The sequence below is a fragment of the Cryptomeria japonica genome, chromosome 3, assembly GCF_030272615.1.
Source record: "Cryptomeria japonica chromosome 3, Sugi_1.0, whole genome shotgun sequence".
NCBI lineage: Eukaryota > Viridiplantae > Streptophyta > Pinopsida > Cupressales > Cupressaceae > Cryptomeria > Cryptomeria japonica.
Window position 1 is genome coordinate 621,053,620 of NC_081407.1, and position 17,711 is coordinate 621,071,330.

The following is a 17,711-nucleotide window of genomic DNA, read 5'->3' on the forward strand; positions in this document are numbered from 1 at the left end:
ATGATAGGGTGTCCTTGTGACCCTCTACCCTAGGCCCAAAGGTAGTGCACCTACACCCACCTTTGGCCTCATGTGGCCCATGCCATACATATGAGGTGGCATACCTAGTGAGGTATCCTTATAACCGTTCCCCCTCAATCATGTCACCTTCTCCTACTCACATGATTCCATCCTTCACCATGGTAGAGAGGATAAGGATTTACCCCAATAGGCTGCCCTAAGTCTAACCCTCCTAAGCCCAAAGGTAGAGCACCTTCGCCCCCCTTTGGCCTCATGTGGACCCAGCCATGCATATGAGGTGGCATACTTAGGGGTGACCCCAACACCGTTCCCCCTATTTAGGATCTCTCCCTTCTCTTGCCATGACTGAATACATATATAAATTATAGAAAGCCTTCTATCTTTACTCATTGCAATTATTGGCAGCCGTGTTCTGATAATTGCATAAATGTATTATTGATCTTTAAAATCAATGCACTGCTTAACCATTATTCAGTGATTAATTATCTAACTATAGTTGATTACTCTAAAGATCAGATGCTCTTCGTAACAAGGAAATGTGCCCGATTGGCCTATGTCTGTCAAAGCAGCTAATGGAAAGTTCTTACAGTTTTTGCCAGTCCCTGATCTGCTAAAGTATTCCATCTTTGATTCTATTCCTTTATTCAGACACAAGTGTAGCTGCTCCCAGCCTATTTTATCTTCAAAGATCAAGAAAAGCTTGTATATCAAAGAAGACCACACAAATTCAAAAGACAGCAATGAGTATGAGTTTGATGCTGGAAAATCTTAGACATTATTCATGGTTATTGGATCAATTACTACAAATCAATGTAATGATGTTTCGCATGATGTTGAAGAAGGAGAAATAGATCTTGAAGGTGAATTGTTATGTGCTTTAGAAGAAATCAGAAGATTGAAAAAGGAGAACAAGAAGCAAAATATTTATGCATTGAAGGACAAAGAAGCACTAAAGAAGGAACTTGAAGAAGGTAATCAAATGGTCATCAATCTGAAAGTTGAAATTGAAGAGGGCAAGAGAAGAGAAGAGGTAATCAATTCTGAACTTGTGTTAAAATCTGAAGAATGTTCGAAATTAGAATGTGAAGTAGTGACTTTAAGAAATGAACTTGAACAATTGAAAAGAAAGTCTGAAAGTAGAATGAAATTTGAGAAGAGTTATGATATGTTGAATGAAATGTTAGCTTGTCAAAGAGTATATAAAAACAAAACTGGTTTGGGTTTTGACAAGGGTCAAACCTCTAGCACAAATAATACTTTCAGTAAGAAGAATAATGGTGATGGTTTTGTTCAAGTACAAAGACAAAAAACGTATTTGAAATTAGAAAGTGAAGCAGTGACTTTAAGAAATGAACTTGAACAATTGAAAAGAACGTCTGAAAGTAGAATGAAATTTGAGAAGAGTTATGATATGTTGAATGAAATGTTAGCTTGTCAAAGAGTATATAAAAACAAAACTGGTTTGGGTTTTGACAAGGGTCAAACCTCTAGCACAAGTAATACTTTCAGTAAGAAGAATAATGGTGATGGTTTTGTTCAAGTACGAAGACAAAAAAGGTAACCACAATGGTTTCCTCCTACAAGAAGAGCAGTAATGAACAGGTTTTATCCCTATTTTTATGGTTATTGTAACTTCTGCAATTATTTTGGTCATGGGGTAATTGATTGTAGAGTTGTATCAAGATGGAGAACTAACTTTATTGGTAGAAATTTTTTTGATTCTTTAAAAGATTTCAGTGTAATCTGTTATTATGAAAATATTGGTCACGTTGCAAGATAGCATAACATGAGTTTTGCAGAATAGAGAAGGAATGGAAACAAGTTCTTGAATGATCCTGAAAATTTCAAGAAAGAACCAAAAAAAAGTGAGAAAGAAACAAAAAAAAGTGTAAAATAAGAAAGAAGGAAAGAAGTCTGACAAATCCATGATTGTTCAGACTGCTTTGCATGCTAAAAGGAAAAATCTATGGATAATAGACAACGGCTGCTCTAATCATGTTTGGTGATAAGAGTAAGTTCATCAAATTTACTGATTGGAATGGTGGTGCAGTGAAATTTGAAGATAGGTGTAATGTCCCCAGTTTGAAATATAATTTAATAATAAATAATAATAATAAAATTAAAATACAAAAAGAATAAAAATTAAAATTAAAATTAAAATATAAAAGAATATAATTAAAATTAATGAATGGTCAAAAGGCATGAAATGATAAGTTGTGACTCCCCCAAATATGAGGTATAAAAGGGAGAAGAGAATTCATTTGAAGGGGGGATAAATTTGGGAATCAGAATTGCAGATCTGATTTAAATAAGAAGTACAGATCTAATTGTGAAAGTGTGTCACTTTCAAAGGAGCCGAAACAATGAAGAGTTGCACTCTTTCAAAGGGTGCTAATGGTGAAAGGTTGTCTCTCTTGCCAAAGGGCATACATGATGAAGAGGTGTGACCTCTCCCTCACATTGAGAGATATAAAGGAAAGGAATCAAAATCATCCAGTGGGAAGAGCATCAATCAAATCAGATCAGAACTGTTAATAAGTTACAGGCAGTAACATCCTTGTTAGTGGCAGCCTCAAACTAGGAATTCGAACATAACCAGGGAGGAAAACAATCAGACAAAAGCAAGTAAGAGTTGGAACATAAATCCAAGAACAAACCGAATGGATCAAGGAAACACATAATAGAAACATCAAATAATCTTGGAAAAGAATAAATTCTGGAAAAGGGAAGAATAAGGACGAAACTCCAATCTGAAAACAGCTTGAACCATAAAAATCACATATGCCGAAAACCAAGCATCAACACAAATCATATTAGTCAAGTTTGTAGAAACAACGACTAAGGTATGAACTGACCTCATGTGACAAGGCATTTAATACAAATCTGCAAACAAATATATAACTGGATATGTTTGTAAACACAATAGCAATACTTATATAAGATTATTCCTTGTAAGATATATGCACTTGAAGAAGTGGTCCAATCTGTTTGTTGCATCTTGTGGGAAGAGGGTAGAGGTGTAATCTAGTGGTGACGAGGGGCTCACAATTGGTCATAAGAACTCTTGGAGTCAAAGATCCAGTTACACTCTCTATGCCAAACTCACAAGATAATGTGTATAGGTAATAGGCTTGGAGGGACAGAAACATGGTCTGCCAAGTCTAGCAAGGAGGTTAGAAGCAACCATTCCTTGGGCTTGGTAGACAATGGACCCAAGCAACCCTTTCATGTGTGCGTATAGGTAATGGACTTGACGGGCAAGCCACATGGGCTGCCAAGTCTAGCAAGGAGGTTAGAATCAACCATTCCTTGTGCTTGGTAGACAACGGACCTGCACAACCTCTCTCATGTTCCAACTCTATCTACTTGAATAGGTTAGATCTAATTAGAATAATGGAATATGTATGTAGGTGTTTGCTTCCTTGGGTGCAAGTAGTTCACCCAAGGCCACATTCTTCCAATACAAGGTAAGTCATAATCTTTACCTTTAAATTATACACTTTTGTTAGTATTAAAAAATAACAGTGTAACTCGTATGATAGAGTTAAGATCATAAGTTGTTTCATATATTCAAAAAAAAGAACTGTTATTAAGGATATTAGATAGTATTTGTCAACTCATTAAACATTTTGATTCAAGTATAAGTGTATTAAAATAGGAAAATCATTGCTAACAGGCCTATAACAAGTAGGGGACATTACAATAGGTCATCAAGTTTACTGATTGGAATGGCGGTGCCATCAATATCTCTAAAATTCCAATTCTTCATTCTCACACTAAACATATATTTATACGATATCATTTTTTGAGAGAACAAGTTGTAGATCATGAAGTAAAACTTGAACATGTTGCCACTCAAGATCAATTGGAAAATATCTTTACCAAACCCCTTCCTAAGGAGACTTTTGAAACTCTTTGTCAAAAGCTCGGGGTTTTGGCTTCTCCTTCTCTCTAGTTTAGTTCAAGAGCAAGCATCTGCTCAGGGGAAGTATTTCAACTGTTTTATTTCCTATCCCTTGCCATTTAAGTTTTACTTTTTGCCCTTTGTCATTGATGTCAAAGGGCGAGAAATTGGAATTTTCGCAGATTTGTTGTCGTTGCAGATTAAGTTTTTGATTGTTGTTGATTTAGATTTCACAATTTGTCATTGCAGCAATTTGTTTCAGATTTCATAATTTGTTTATGCGGCGGTTTTAGTGATACAGTCTGTTGTTGCAGATTGAGTATTATTATTGCAGAGACTGAGATGGTTTTCAAATTGGAATTTCGCCAAGATTGAGATTTGTTGTGTTGGATTCAGATTCAGATTTGTTGCAAATGCCATTTTATTTTCAGATTATTGTGTTGATAACTTGATACAGATTGAACAGGTCTGGTTTCAGATTGGAGTTTGCAAATGCAAGATTGATTGTCATTGATGCAAATTTCAGAGTTTGTTGATGATTAATGCATATTTATTATTGCAGTTTATTGTTACAATTTGAGCACTGTTTTTGAAGAATGTGGTTGATTTTCAGATTGGAGTTCTGCCATCAATGACAAAGGGGGAGATTGTTAGAAGAATTTGTCATTGATGTCAAGTATAAGCAAATGCATTGATGTCAATGAAATTTGCAGAACTTCTACTCTATGAAACCCTAGTTTGGTAAATGCAGGGTGCACATATCTAGCTATCTTGAATGGTGATATGACAATCTTCAGGCAGCAAAGTAATGACAATATTTTTCTCTTCAAGCATCGATTTTGTATTTGTTGAGTGATCACTCCGTTATCCTTGTTCTCTCTGAGAAGTAGATCGATCATAATGAAGACTAATCCTAGAATTTTAATGTTATTTTTGCATCAAGGTAGCATTACATTTAAAAGAAAGAACTACATTTTCGATCTGCATAATGAATATGGGGTCTTTTCAAAAGTATATTTCATTTCTAGTTGGTTTAGTTACAACTGCAATGTGCCACCTGTACATACCAACAACAGATTAGAAAACAGACTGTATATCTAAAATACTAATGACATTGCTTCCAAAGGTCGATGGTCATTAAGCATTGTTTAGTTGATCAATTATAATCAGTTGAAACTGTATGCCAACTGCTTACCCAATCTGTTAATCGGTTATAACTGGTTGGAACTATATGCCAACTACTCACCCGATGGCAGTTTTTCTATTTAAAGACAAAAGATTTTTGTGAAGAGGTGTTGGGAACATTGCTAAGAAGACTGAGAACCTTACAAAAGAGAACATACGATGGAAGATTAAAAAAGTGTTGTGAGTATATGGTTGTGATAAGATGAATCAATTTAAAGTATGAATAAGATCGATTTTGTGAATGTTGGATGGCAGCAATATTAGTATTTTGATAAGATTGTATAAGTGTGTGTGAACAGAATATCTGAAAGTTGATAATGTTCAGTGTGTAAATTTTGCTTGCATATCTCTAACATTGAGAAATGTAATACTGAACAAAATATCTGAAAGTTGACAATGTTCAATGCGTAAAAGTTCACTTGCATACTTCAAATGTTGTAAGTGCAATATTTCGGATTTAAAGTCAGTGACAGGTTATTTTGTTTGCAACATCCTTATGGTTGGTGCCTCAAGGATGCTGAGTTGGTTCTCAGATTGTTAACTGGTGATTTTGTAAGAATTGGTGCTCTCTAACAAGGATTTTAGTGATTCCTTGGGATTGATGCGCTTAAAATTTGTACACGTTATTGCTTTGAGAGGCTGGATTAGGACAGGAGATCCTAGCAGCACTTCTCACCGTAGTTTTTCCCATTCTGGGTTTTCCACTTATTTCATGTGTATTGGATTCTATGTGTGGTTGTATTCTTTTCAGTTCTGATTTTATGCTTATCAATTTATCAAGAATATTTAATTGTTTAAGGATCTGAAATCTTTTCTTCTACTGATTCACCACCCCCCTCGTCTCAGTAGAAGAATTATGTCCTACAAATCCAATAGTAAAGGTAAAGGAGAAATGGATATAATGTGTAGGAAGCGATCAAGACTCTAGGGAGTTTTCAACTACTAAGTTAATATGTTGACCCACACATAAATACTTTAGTATTTAAATAGATTGAGCTACGAGATTGCAATCGAAGGAAACCAATGAAACTACAAGAACAGGGAACTAACCATATTAGCCACATCATAATGTGGGCCCATCTAATTAAGCCATTTCTTTGGAGAATAAATCATCCACATACAGACAAGATCCCAGCTTGAGAAATATGCCCACTAAGCATGTGGGCCCAAGAGGAATAAAATGTTCAACCAAAACACCTAAATTCAAAGGTGAACAACCAAGTGCCACATGGACTAGAGAAAAGATAGTCAACACCTACCACTGAGGGAACGAAATAGTTGTTTACATTACATAAGAAATAATAATCACACTATTCACTAGAAATCATCATAACTAAGAAACACCTAAAGCAAAAAATCTAAAAAGACATGCCAAGAAAGAAAATCTTGAAAACTTACACCAAAGTTAGAGTGAAAACCAAAATTGAACAACTACTTGCTTTTGGGTGAGCAAGATTGCCTATGGAACCGAATGCTCCTATATCACCGATGCAATGTGAGATGTTGCACATTGGTGGCAATCCATCTGGTATTCCTACACCAATCACATTTGCAAACTCCTCAAACAGCCCAATGAATTCAAGCTCCTCATAGATAAGTGGCTCCTTCTACATGGACTTGATTGCAAGCAGATAGCAGTCCTACAAGTCTCCTACCTTCTACTTGAACTCCTTTGCTAAAAATAGCATCACTTGGCCCTTCTAGACTCTCCTATACCCTCATTAAAGTAATTCAAAGTTCTTACCATACTTGACAGTGAAGTGGTTATTGTGCCTATCATGCATTGTACAATGATCATACAGCCATGGCCTACCTAGAAATACATGGTGTATTCACTAGGATTGCATCATACCATACCATGTCCTCATATCCTTTAGTGCAAAAAGCAACTAGATGCTACTCTATCACCATGAGTTGTCCATTTTGCAACCAAGGAAGCCTATATAGCATGGGGTGTGTGACTATCTTTAATCCCAACTTCTACAAAAACTCCATAGACAATAAGTTACATGTGTTTCCTCCATCAATGACCAATTTACAACACTTTCCTCCCAACTTGCATTTAGTGTTGAAAAGGCTTTTCATAAACCACGATTCCTTATCTTCAAGCACAAGTTTTAGCAATACATCATTAAATCATTAAATTCTTTCCAAACTCTAGGTTTGCACTTTCTGCTTCAATTCTCAACACATCTTCTTCATCAACTTGTGCAACATGCAAGAACATCTCTATATGACCATGCTCTTCTAGGGCATTTAAGCACTAAAATGCCCATTGACTTGTGTTGTGCCTTGCACACACTCCCCGCCGTCGACAAGGTGCCCCCTTTTCTTTGTTTGCCTCGTTGAGGTCCTAAGTAGGAATTTTGTAACTAGACAGAGTAAGCTACAACAGTGAGGTATTTGAGCTTGGAGAAGATAATTCAACTAGCCTGAGTCCCGAGTCCTAGAGGGTTCACACCTTGAAAATGAGAAAACCTTCATGAACAAAAGAGAGCCTAAGGCAAAACTTCACAAAGTAGTCAAGTGGCCAACTGAGAGGATGACTAAACAATGTTCGTTCATTTAAGCTAAGAAACCCGAATTTCATGGCAAGGCTTAAGTTAGGCGTTCAAAGAAAAAAATTCGCCCATTTGAGCGAGAATGTCCGAGTTTCAAGTATAGGGGACGTTTCAACCTTTGGTTTTAAATCTTGCATTTCAACTAAGTTGGCCAAATTTCTCAAGAGTTTGGCGTTTTGCATTCAAAGTCAAAAATCACCCAAAAGGACCCAAATGGTCGAAGTTCTCAAACTCGTAAAAGGGGCATTTCAAAACTCAAAAGCCAAAACTGTGCAAAATACACAAAATAGCCGAATTTTGTAAAAAGCAAGGCATTTAGCTTAAAACCTGAGTTATCGGGTTCGGCCCCCTAGACCCCTGGTATTGGTCCGATCTGGTCCTGGTTCGAGGTTCGGGTCCGGTTCACCTATGGTTCGGACAAAGTTCGTGATTCACAGGCCTGGTTCGAACCAGGGCGAACCCAACAGGACCCAGGTCGAACCCAAGGGTCTGACAGCCCAAAAATGGATTTTTTTTTGCAAAATTTAATTTTTTTTTAATTCCACCACATAAAAAATTAAAATATGACCCTAAAAGTGAGTTTTAAAACATTAACTTGGCTCATTTCACACAAGCAACATGACTACAAGCAAGGGGAAACGAAGATGTGGGATATGGAGCCAAAACATGCTGATTTGGATGATTTCACTTCTTAGCTTGTTGCATTTGATGACTCAGATAGCGAGCAAACTTAAAGTGCAAGTGTAAGTGACATTGGCATTGGCATTGATTCATCTAATGTCAATGTCAATGATGAGGAGGAGAATGAGGATGATGAATTAGAGAATCCATTTGATGATCAAACTTTAAATTGTTGAAAGTTGAAACAATGATACTTGAATATTTTAGCATTTTGATATTAAACTTGATGTATATGATGCTGTTATGGTATGATCATGATGCTATGATTACAAGTTTATGTTGGTTTTGTTGTTTATATGATGCTATGTGACATGCTAATTTTATATGCATGCTTATAGGCTGCATATATATATAATTTACATGTTTTTGTACTAACGAACCCAAACAAACCCAAACCCCTTTTCAAAATTTTGCCGTACCGATTCTTCGAACCCGAACCGGCAACCTAGCTTAAAACTAAAAAATTGCACAAAACACGTAAAAGGGGCGAAATTTGCATTAAAGTGAAAATTCGTCAAAAGAAACAAATCACACATTTTAGTCGAAATGGCCAAAATTCAAAGTTTGAAGGAGAAAGACGTTGAAAAGGCAAATTCGCTCAAAAGGGTCCAATAGCCAAAATTTTACAAAGGAGTTAGGCTTAAAAACAAAATCGCTCATTCTGATCAATTCACCCGAATTTTTAAAAAGGAAGGCATTTGTTACAATATAAAATCTCGCAAAGATATGAAACGCGTGAATTTTCATAGAGGGGCAACTAAACTTTAAAACAAGAAAATCGCACAAATGAGTTGAAATGTGCGATGTTTAATAAGGAACGTTTTAAAACACAACATAAAATCGCCCCTTTTTATTTAAAAACTCTGAGTATTGATCAAAGAAAATGATAAGGGAGGCGTTATAACTAAGTCCAAATCGCGCCTTTTGACTAACATGGCCAAAGTTGTTTGGACAAAGGGCGTTCAAACCAAAATCATGCTTTGTGTTGGAAAGCTTGAGTTTGACTTAAGTGAGGGTGAATATAAAGTCGGTCTTTGATTTATTTTGCAATAAAAGAGCCCAAAGAAAAGCAACAAAAGATCGCACATCTTTAGCAAAATACCCAACTTCCACCAATGCGTCTAGAATAGTAAAAAGAGAAAGTTCGCCCAAAACAGTCTAGATGCTTGAGTTTTAGGGCTAGGCGAAGGGGTGTTTGAAACCTAAGGAAAAAATCACGCGTTTTGTCTAAATTTCGCAAATTTCATATAAAGTGAAGGGGCATTAGAAGCTGAGCAGTATAAATTGAGCTTGTTGATAAAATCTCCCATTTCCCCCAAGATCGACAACGTTTTCAACTTAATCGCCCAATCTCAAGTTGCCAAGTGATGAGCAACATAGGAGCGGCAATATTCAAAACTCACTCAAAATCAACAAACCAACTAACCAAATTTTCAAGTCCAAACGCATTTAATCTCCATCTTCAGAATCCAAATTGTTTAAATAGCGTGTTTTAGCGTACTTTCAAATTCTGATTATTACACTATTTTGACAATTTTAATGCTGAAGCCGTCTTCTGGCACTGCTAACCCACATTTTTCCTCAAACTTGCCTCGTAATTCATGTCTGGATGTGCAGGATGCATGCCTAATCAGGTGGCAGAGTCTTCCAAGGCACCTAATGCAGCAGGGACATTGCAGACATCCAAAGCCGACATTACCCGCAAGCTTGAAAAGATGAAGTATCAATATCAGGGAGTGATAAAAGATTCGAAGGTCCTAAGCAATTGGTAGAATGTTGGAGACACAGATGTAGGCCATATAAACCTCCAAGACTTCAAAAAAAGGGTATATGCTCCAAATGCATACGGAAAGCCCAAACAGATGGTAGAGAGCAGCATTGCACAAACAGCAAGTTTCCCACCAACAATCCAGAACTATGAGCTTGTGGTTGAGGCCGCAAAGCACTATTGACCAGAGAGCAGGGTGGTAACTACAAATGGAATGGTGATGGCTGATTTCACTCCAGAGGCTATTGGGGAAGCATTTGACATCTCGCTTCCTAAGGGCGCCATCGCAGTAACCATAGATGAAGCCCATCTTGCTTCTGATATGGATCCCATCAAGTGCAAGGGGATAGTGAACAAGGAATGGTTCAAAGTAAGGAGAGCAATGAGCACTAGGATCGTCAAGAAGACCTATAGAAGCGAATTCATTGAGGAATACAGGGACATGGTCACACTGCTTAGCCAAGTCATGGGGCTATCCCACTCTAACCTGTTTGAGGAGTGGATGTTTTACTTCACAGAGTAGGCCTTCAATGGAAAGGTTGTTTGATTGGGCTCAGATCATAAGCGACAACATCCACACATAGCTGGTCGAGCTCGTAGAGAAGAAATACTTCACCATGACTTCCTACCTGGTTTACATGTTCGCCAAACACCATAAGTTGCCAGGGTTGATTTGCAAGGGTGAAATTGGAAATGGGCCAAATCAAGTGAAGGTATACGACTGTTACACTCAGCTGCATTATTACAACATAGCTCAGAGGGAGAAAAACATCGCTTATGCAATAGGCCAGTATGAGCACGTGAATGATGCATTCACAATGTGCATGGTCCGAATGATGCAAGGAAGATTGCATATAAGGTTGTCAAAGCAGGCCAATGCACTGATATGGAAATACGGGGCATGGTTCATCAAAAGATCCCAACTCAAACAATGAGGTAGTCGAAATTGATTGTCTACCTACCCTTCCACATAATGATCTAGTTGCCCAAGAAACAAGTGATCTGCAGCAAACTAATGAGCAAGGAACAGATACACAGATCATTAATTTGGATAGGCGTAAAAATCAAGTCAAGGAGCGTGAATTTCTGTAGAATGAAGAACAAGAAAAGGGTGATGCAGGAGGTAGTACTACAGTTGAAGGAGAGAGAGAGAAGAGGATAAAACTGAAGAGCCCCATGGGACTAAAGAGCAACCGGCATTAGAAGCTACTCAACAGTTGCTTAGTGAGGTGGGCAAAAATTCAACTATGAGCAAAGGTGAAAACACAACACCTAATCAGCCTTCTTCCACATCCGATCAACCACGGGTATGCAGTGATTTCGCCGAGGCATCCAAAGAGCGAGGCAGGGAGTTAGTAGTCACCTCAAGACAAACTATCCCTCACGAGTGGTTGCTAGCCCGAGCCCAACAAAATGTAACTGTCAAGCCGCCAATCAACCTGGAAGACATATTTTCTCAAATAGGGGAATCTCAGACCAAAGGGAAGAAGTCGAGAATCTATTCCACAATCACCAAGGACGAACAGAGAAATCGAACGATTCATATTGCTGCTCCGTCTGAGGGCAAACCAGCAGAAGAGGTCACATTGGCCAATTACAGCATTACATCTATCCCATTGAGGAAGGCAACCAAAGAGCAAGAAAGAGAGGAATTCAAGGAATCTGTTCAGAATATGCTTAGACAACTAGATGAAATGGCTGTTGAACAGGATATATATAGAGCTCATGCTAAGCAAGCTGAAGGATACATAGATCATCTGCTGAAGTCGCTACAGCATGCTGCTGAATCTCACACTCCCCCATTGGCACTGGCACGGAAAACTACAGTTGAGTTGGAGGGGGTACACAACACAGCTAAGGCAGTTAGAGAATGGATCAAGAACGTCAAGACAAGAGGAAAGCAAATATTCAAGGATGCACTCAACATGGCAATCGATATAGAGTCAACCCGCATAAAGATGCTAGAGGTCAAGAAAGAATACCTCAAATTCTAGGAAACGATTGTTATGGCTTTACCCATCATGAGGGCTTTATTCTGGACTTACACCCAGATTCCCATGCTGCAAGCAATCCTTGATCCCCATAGTATCAGCACTTTTAAGGAATGGTACTAGGTTGTTAGCATGAAGAATGGCATGGCAAGCACCATTAGCAAAGTACGGGAGGAAAGCAAGGAAGCCTTGTCCGGTGTCGAGAATATCGGTGAGAATGTCCTTAGGGCCTTGGTCACTGACTGGATGGATAACATGGAGGGGGATGATATAATATCGCGTTGGAATGACAAGTTAAAGACTAATAAGACTACATACTCCACGACTAACATAGAATTCGTCAGCAAGCTACACGCAGAAGTACTACGTTTTGAAACTTATCAATTAGAATGGTGTGGGTAGCTGAGAGTCATGGACATCCATCGCGAGGGCATCCATTTCAGAATGCATAATCCGCCTATTCCTCCTAGTAAGGAATTGTTTCCTGTGTGCATAAAGTTTCAAGAATATGTTCGGGTGAAGCGCGCAACAAACCGGGATATCTAAAAAGATTATTTGGATGGAGAAAGAATCTACTTTAAGATCATAAAAATGCTTTCCCAAAGATAGTTATTTCTTTCCAACCACTAAAGTGCTTTTCAGTTTTGAGCTCCATGCAAGTGCACTTTTTTTGGGGGGGGGGCGTCCGGGGGGCAGCTTTATGATAGGCAGTTATTATTTAGTTGGTAGTTGTTAAGGAGATATGTTCCTTATTAAATAGGTATGGGCAGCCATTCTTTGGAAGATGAATTTAGGCCACTTGTATGATTAAACCTGGGCCATTCATCCATTTTTGACAATCTATAAAGGGATTGGAGTTCCCTTGTTTTTGTAAGTTCTAGAATTGTTGTTGAAACTCTACTAAAATTTATACAGAATTAATGGAAGTTAAAGTTGTTATGATTTCACGTGAGTGCATGCTCTCCTTCTTCATCATTTGAATTTATGCTATGTATTTTGTTTTAAAATAGTGTATTCAGGTTAATATTTCACAGAAATCTTCAAGTTCATACCATTAAGGACTAGCTGATTGCCATTCCCCCTGTATAGTTAGTCTGAACTCATTTATAAGATTAGTTCGGTTATTAGATGTTAAATGGGTGGATGTAAAAATTCTGCATTTATGTTTAATGACTTGAAAATGTAGTTTCCCTTGAAGATTGCATTGGATTTTACATAGTTGTGTTGTATTTGCTGACAAAATTAAATTTGGTTTTCGAAAAGGTTTCCATCTATTTACCTGGATATGTTATTTAGATAGATTAGCTAGTCTCTTTCTTACTCTATCTGCCCTTTTTCCCTTTTTTTAATCTAAAAGTTGAAGCCATAAACAGCATCATGTCAAAGAACAATTTGATGAGGTTAAGACTGTAGAGTCTTAGGGAACTTGTGAAACCAAAGCTTATTCTATCTAACCACGTAAGTCCCCTTGTGTTTCCAGCAAAACACATCAAACCACTAAATTATCCTACAGTCATGACTTGACATTTGGAACCTTGAGGTTGTCCCCTTTGATCATCTAAAACAGCATTATGGATTTCCTTACGCAAGAGAGGATACGATTGTGTATCCCCCATATTGTGAAATAATAATTTATATCTTAATTATTTAATTATGAGTTCATAGATATGAATGAACCGGCCATGCCATCTTGTAATATAAGAATAACAATTAAATTACTATTAAATTATTAATTAATAAATAACTTAATATTTATTTGAATATGAAATAAATTTAACAATAAAAAACTAATTATTTAATTATATTTATTAATAAGTATTATTATCAATTAATTAATATTAATTATATTTATTAATAATTATTATTATTATATAATTAATATTAATTATATTTATTAATGAATAATATTATCCATTACTTAATATTTATTTGATATGAAATGTTTAGTGGGGCCCGATCCTTTGAGGACCCCACGGTCACCTCCTTTCCAATAGTAGGTGACTCTCCCTTTTGGCATTGAACAAGGCATACAAAAGGGAGAGGGGAGTAGAGTAAAAGGGGTACGGCAGCAAGATGGAACCATAAGAAGAAAAAAAGATATAAAAAGAGAGGAAGGTTGTACTCCCTCTAGTGGGATCAAAACCATTCCGGCAGAGATGGGAAAAGGGAAAAATAAGAAAAGAACATGGAAAGAATTCTTTCAGAATTATTATTAAGTTACGGGCACTCACATCCTTGGTTTGGTGGTATGCATAGGGATACAATTAATATGTATGCTTAATATATGAAGCCGGTAATGTTCTTAGGCAGAATATAATAATATAAATAAAGATAATAATATAATAATTATAATTAATATAATATCTTTTGAAAACTGCTCTACAGTTATATATAATAATAATATCTATAAATGAATTTATATATATATATATAAATACATATATATAGAAATAATATTTTAATCAGACAAATATATATTAGAATATAAATCAAAAGAATTCTTAAAGTGAATATCAGATAAATAACAATATTATATTGTGAATCGGAAAGAGCTCATGAGGTAATAAACAGTAAGAATAATATGTTTATATATAATTCTTGTGACTATTGTCATTGTTTAAGAAGTTGGGAATTGAGATGTTTCCAAAGAGGGGCAGGCTAAATGCAGACAATACGATAATTCCCAAGAGAGGGTGGGGATCACTGTCCCAAGAACCCTGAGGGACAGGGTCCCAAGATAGGGTAAGGGCTTGGATCTGTAAAATTTGAGGGAACCTCTTCTATTTGGTATCTAAGCGCTTTGGTAACATTCACATCCTCTTCTTCCTTGCAACTACAGTAGAAACAAAGTTTGACACTTGCATTAAGAATTATGGATCATGATAGATGGACAAGTTACTTATTAATAAATTAATTGATTGAACTATGGAATATCACTGATTTGATTCATGTTAAGATATTATTGTCTCCTAATTGATTTAGTTTAGGTCATAAGTATGTTGAGATAGATTAGTTATGGTTAAAACAAGCCTAAACCTAGTAGGGGACATTACAAGGATACTCAACAACATTCTATTATGCGTTGATCGGAAGGAGTTGGTCAGCCGACTTTAGCCACGTCAACAACTTGCCTACCACATATATGGCAAGTCCCACTAAAACCTTTGTTGCAGCCTTATTTCCTCTTCTCTCCCCCCAATTAAGAGTTTTGCTCACCCTCCACACACATAAATTGGCTCCCCACCACTCAATTTGCCCTTTGCATCCTTGCCCTTGCATCATGCACTCAATTTTCTATGGGACAACTTATCTACTAACTTGAGTGTAAATTGATAAGCCATTATAGAATGAATTGTTGGTAAACAAATCTAATCTTGAATTGAGATGTGCAAATCATTTACATAACTAGACACTTTCTCAATGTCAAACTCTATATGATATTATGACCAACATAAATGCATAGTCCATAGAAGACCTCCATGTATTCCTTCATAGTCATCTCCCTATGACATCGGTTTTGGAGCTTCTTGAACAAATCTAGCGCATAATTGGTGGGCATAAACTTCCCCTCGAATTGAGCCACCATGCACTCCCACTGTGTGATTGTACACATTCTTTTGACCTCGACTCTTCTAGATAGAGACCCACCACAAGACATCATGCCCCTTCAACTTTGTGGCAGCATACTTGAAGGTATAGATAAATAGAACCTTTATATTTCAAGCAATCAATACCTACATTTATGAAATCTAAAGATCCCCACATGAGTTTCAAATCCACATGGCTAAAGAATTGACTAGGTGTGTATTGCTAGTGGTCTTATATGATTGGGAGGTGAATTTGGCTATCTCTATTGGATATTGCAATAGTCAAGAGTAACGGCTGTTTTCTAAAGCTATTCCTATCAATCACTGTACTATCATACCTATCTTTAGAAAAATCTATGTAAAATTGCCAAGAGATATTATTATCTATGACATACCTATACTTATAAGATTTTTACTATATTTTTATTAAAGTAGAATAGGTGCCTCTAGAGTGATATCTCTCAATGTCTTTTAGAAAGATTTTTCTAAAGATATGTATGTTGGTTTGACTTTAGAACTATTTAAGAATTGTTTTTATTCATTTACATTGTTTTTTCTTTATTTATTTTATTTTTATTGGAAAATTTATTTTTCTTATTATAATAAAAATAGTAAGTAAAATAAATATTGAAATTCTAATGTAATTTGATCCATAAAATAGCAAATAGTAATTTACTTTAGTAAATAAAAATAATAAAAGTAAAATTATTTATAAATAAATCAAGAAGTAATATTTTGAAATATTTATTTATTAAAACTTTTAATTGAGAATTTTTTTAGCTATTTTATATTTCAAAAAAATTCTAAATGATATTTATATTTATATTTTACTTTTATGTCATATCCATATTAAAAGAATAGTGTTACTTTATTTAATTTAGAGCTATTTTATTTATTTAAGAGTTAGTTTATAGTTATTTTATTTACTTTAAGAGTTATTTTAGTTTTTATTATTGTTGTATGTCAGCTCTTTAATAGTTTTTGTTAACACATTCATGCGATTACACTCCATCCCTTGTTGCCACTATAGTTACACCTCTTGACATAAGTATTGTAGACATCATCTTGCATTTGGAAATTGAAGGCTCCATTCTAGATAGTTAAAAAAAGTAAGTTGAAATGTTTATGAATAAGGCTCAATTTTAGCAATAGCTTCTACTATCAATGGATCTGAGTACAGTTCAAATTGTGATATTTATTGACTTGCATAAGGATTTTCAATCTTTGGTCTACATTGATGGATTGAATTAGATTGTCTAACTCAATCTCTCCTTGCTACTTGTCCACCATTTGGAATCTATTATTTACGAAATGCTATTATCACTAACTTCTTATCCTTAAAGATATTTTTCTTTGTATTCAACATTATAACCGCTGCTTTCTGTGACAATAACTAAATCTTACCTCATGCGAACACATTCCTTGTATACAAGGCATTCAATGTTCTCAAAGTTGCCACTACAAGTTCTAAGTTTTTTATGCATATCCAGAAGTTATAACAATTTAAGACTTTCTAATCTGTTGAAAGAAAATATCTAAATGTCTTCGGACGTGTAGTGTCGTGGTTAAAACACTTCGTTGGTGAAGCGGCCACCAAGGTTCAAATCCCTTCTGGGCCATTGAGCTCACATGCCTTGTGCTTTCGCTAGGCCGTTGCGCTCGCGAGTTTGATCATGTTAAGTGTGGGGATGAGGTCCCCCGTCTGTGGCTTCACCAGTTCATAGCTCCAGGTCAAAAGCATTCACGTAGAGCCGAAGGGCGTGTCGTGCCAGTGTCACCGGTTACGTTAAAAAGTTTACCAGGCATAGTTTTTAAAAAAGAAAAGAAAAGAAACTATCTAAATAAATTGCTAGTAAAGGACCTCTGAGATCAATGTATCCAGATTCCATATTAATAATGAATCTAAATAATAATTTCCCTTGTCATTTCTGCTCAGTATTTTTTCTTCAGAAAAAGGAAAAGTAATAACCAGAAAAGTGTAAAGCATTTACTCACCTATCACAGCTCTTAATG

At 36.1% G+C, this 17,711-nt stretch overlaps 1 protein-coding gene across 1 annotated transcript in view; it reads right to left on the reverse strand.

The window, feature by feature from the left end:
• The window catches only part of LOC131060113 (endo-1,3;1,4-beta-D-glucanase), a 149,529-nt gene that overhangs the window by 69,237 nt on the left and 62,581 nt on the right, over positions 1 to 17,711 (reverse strand).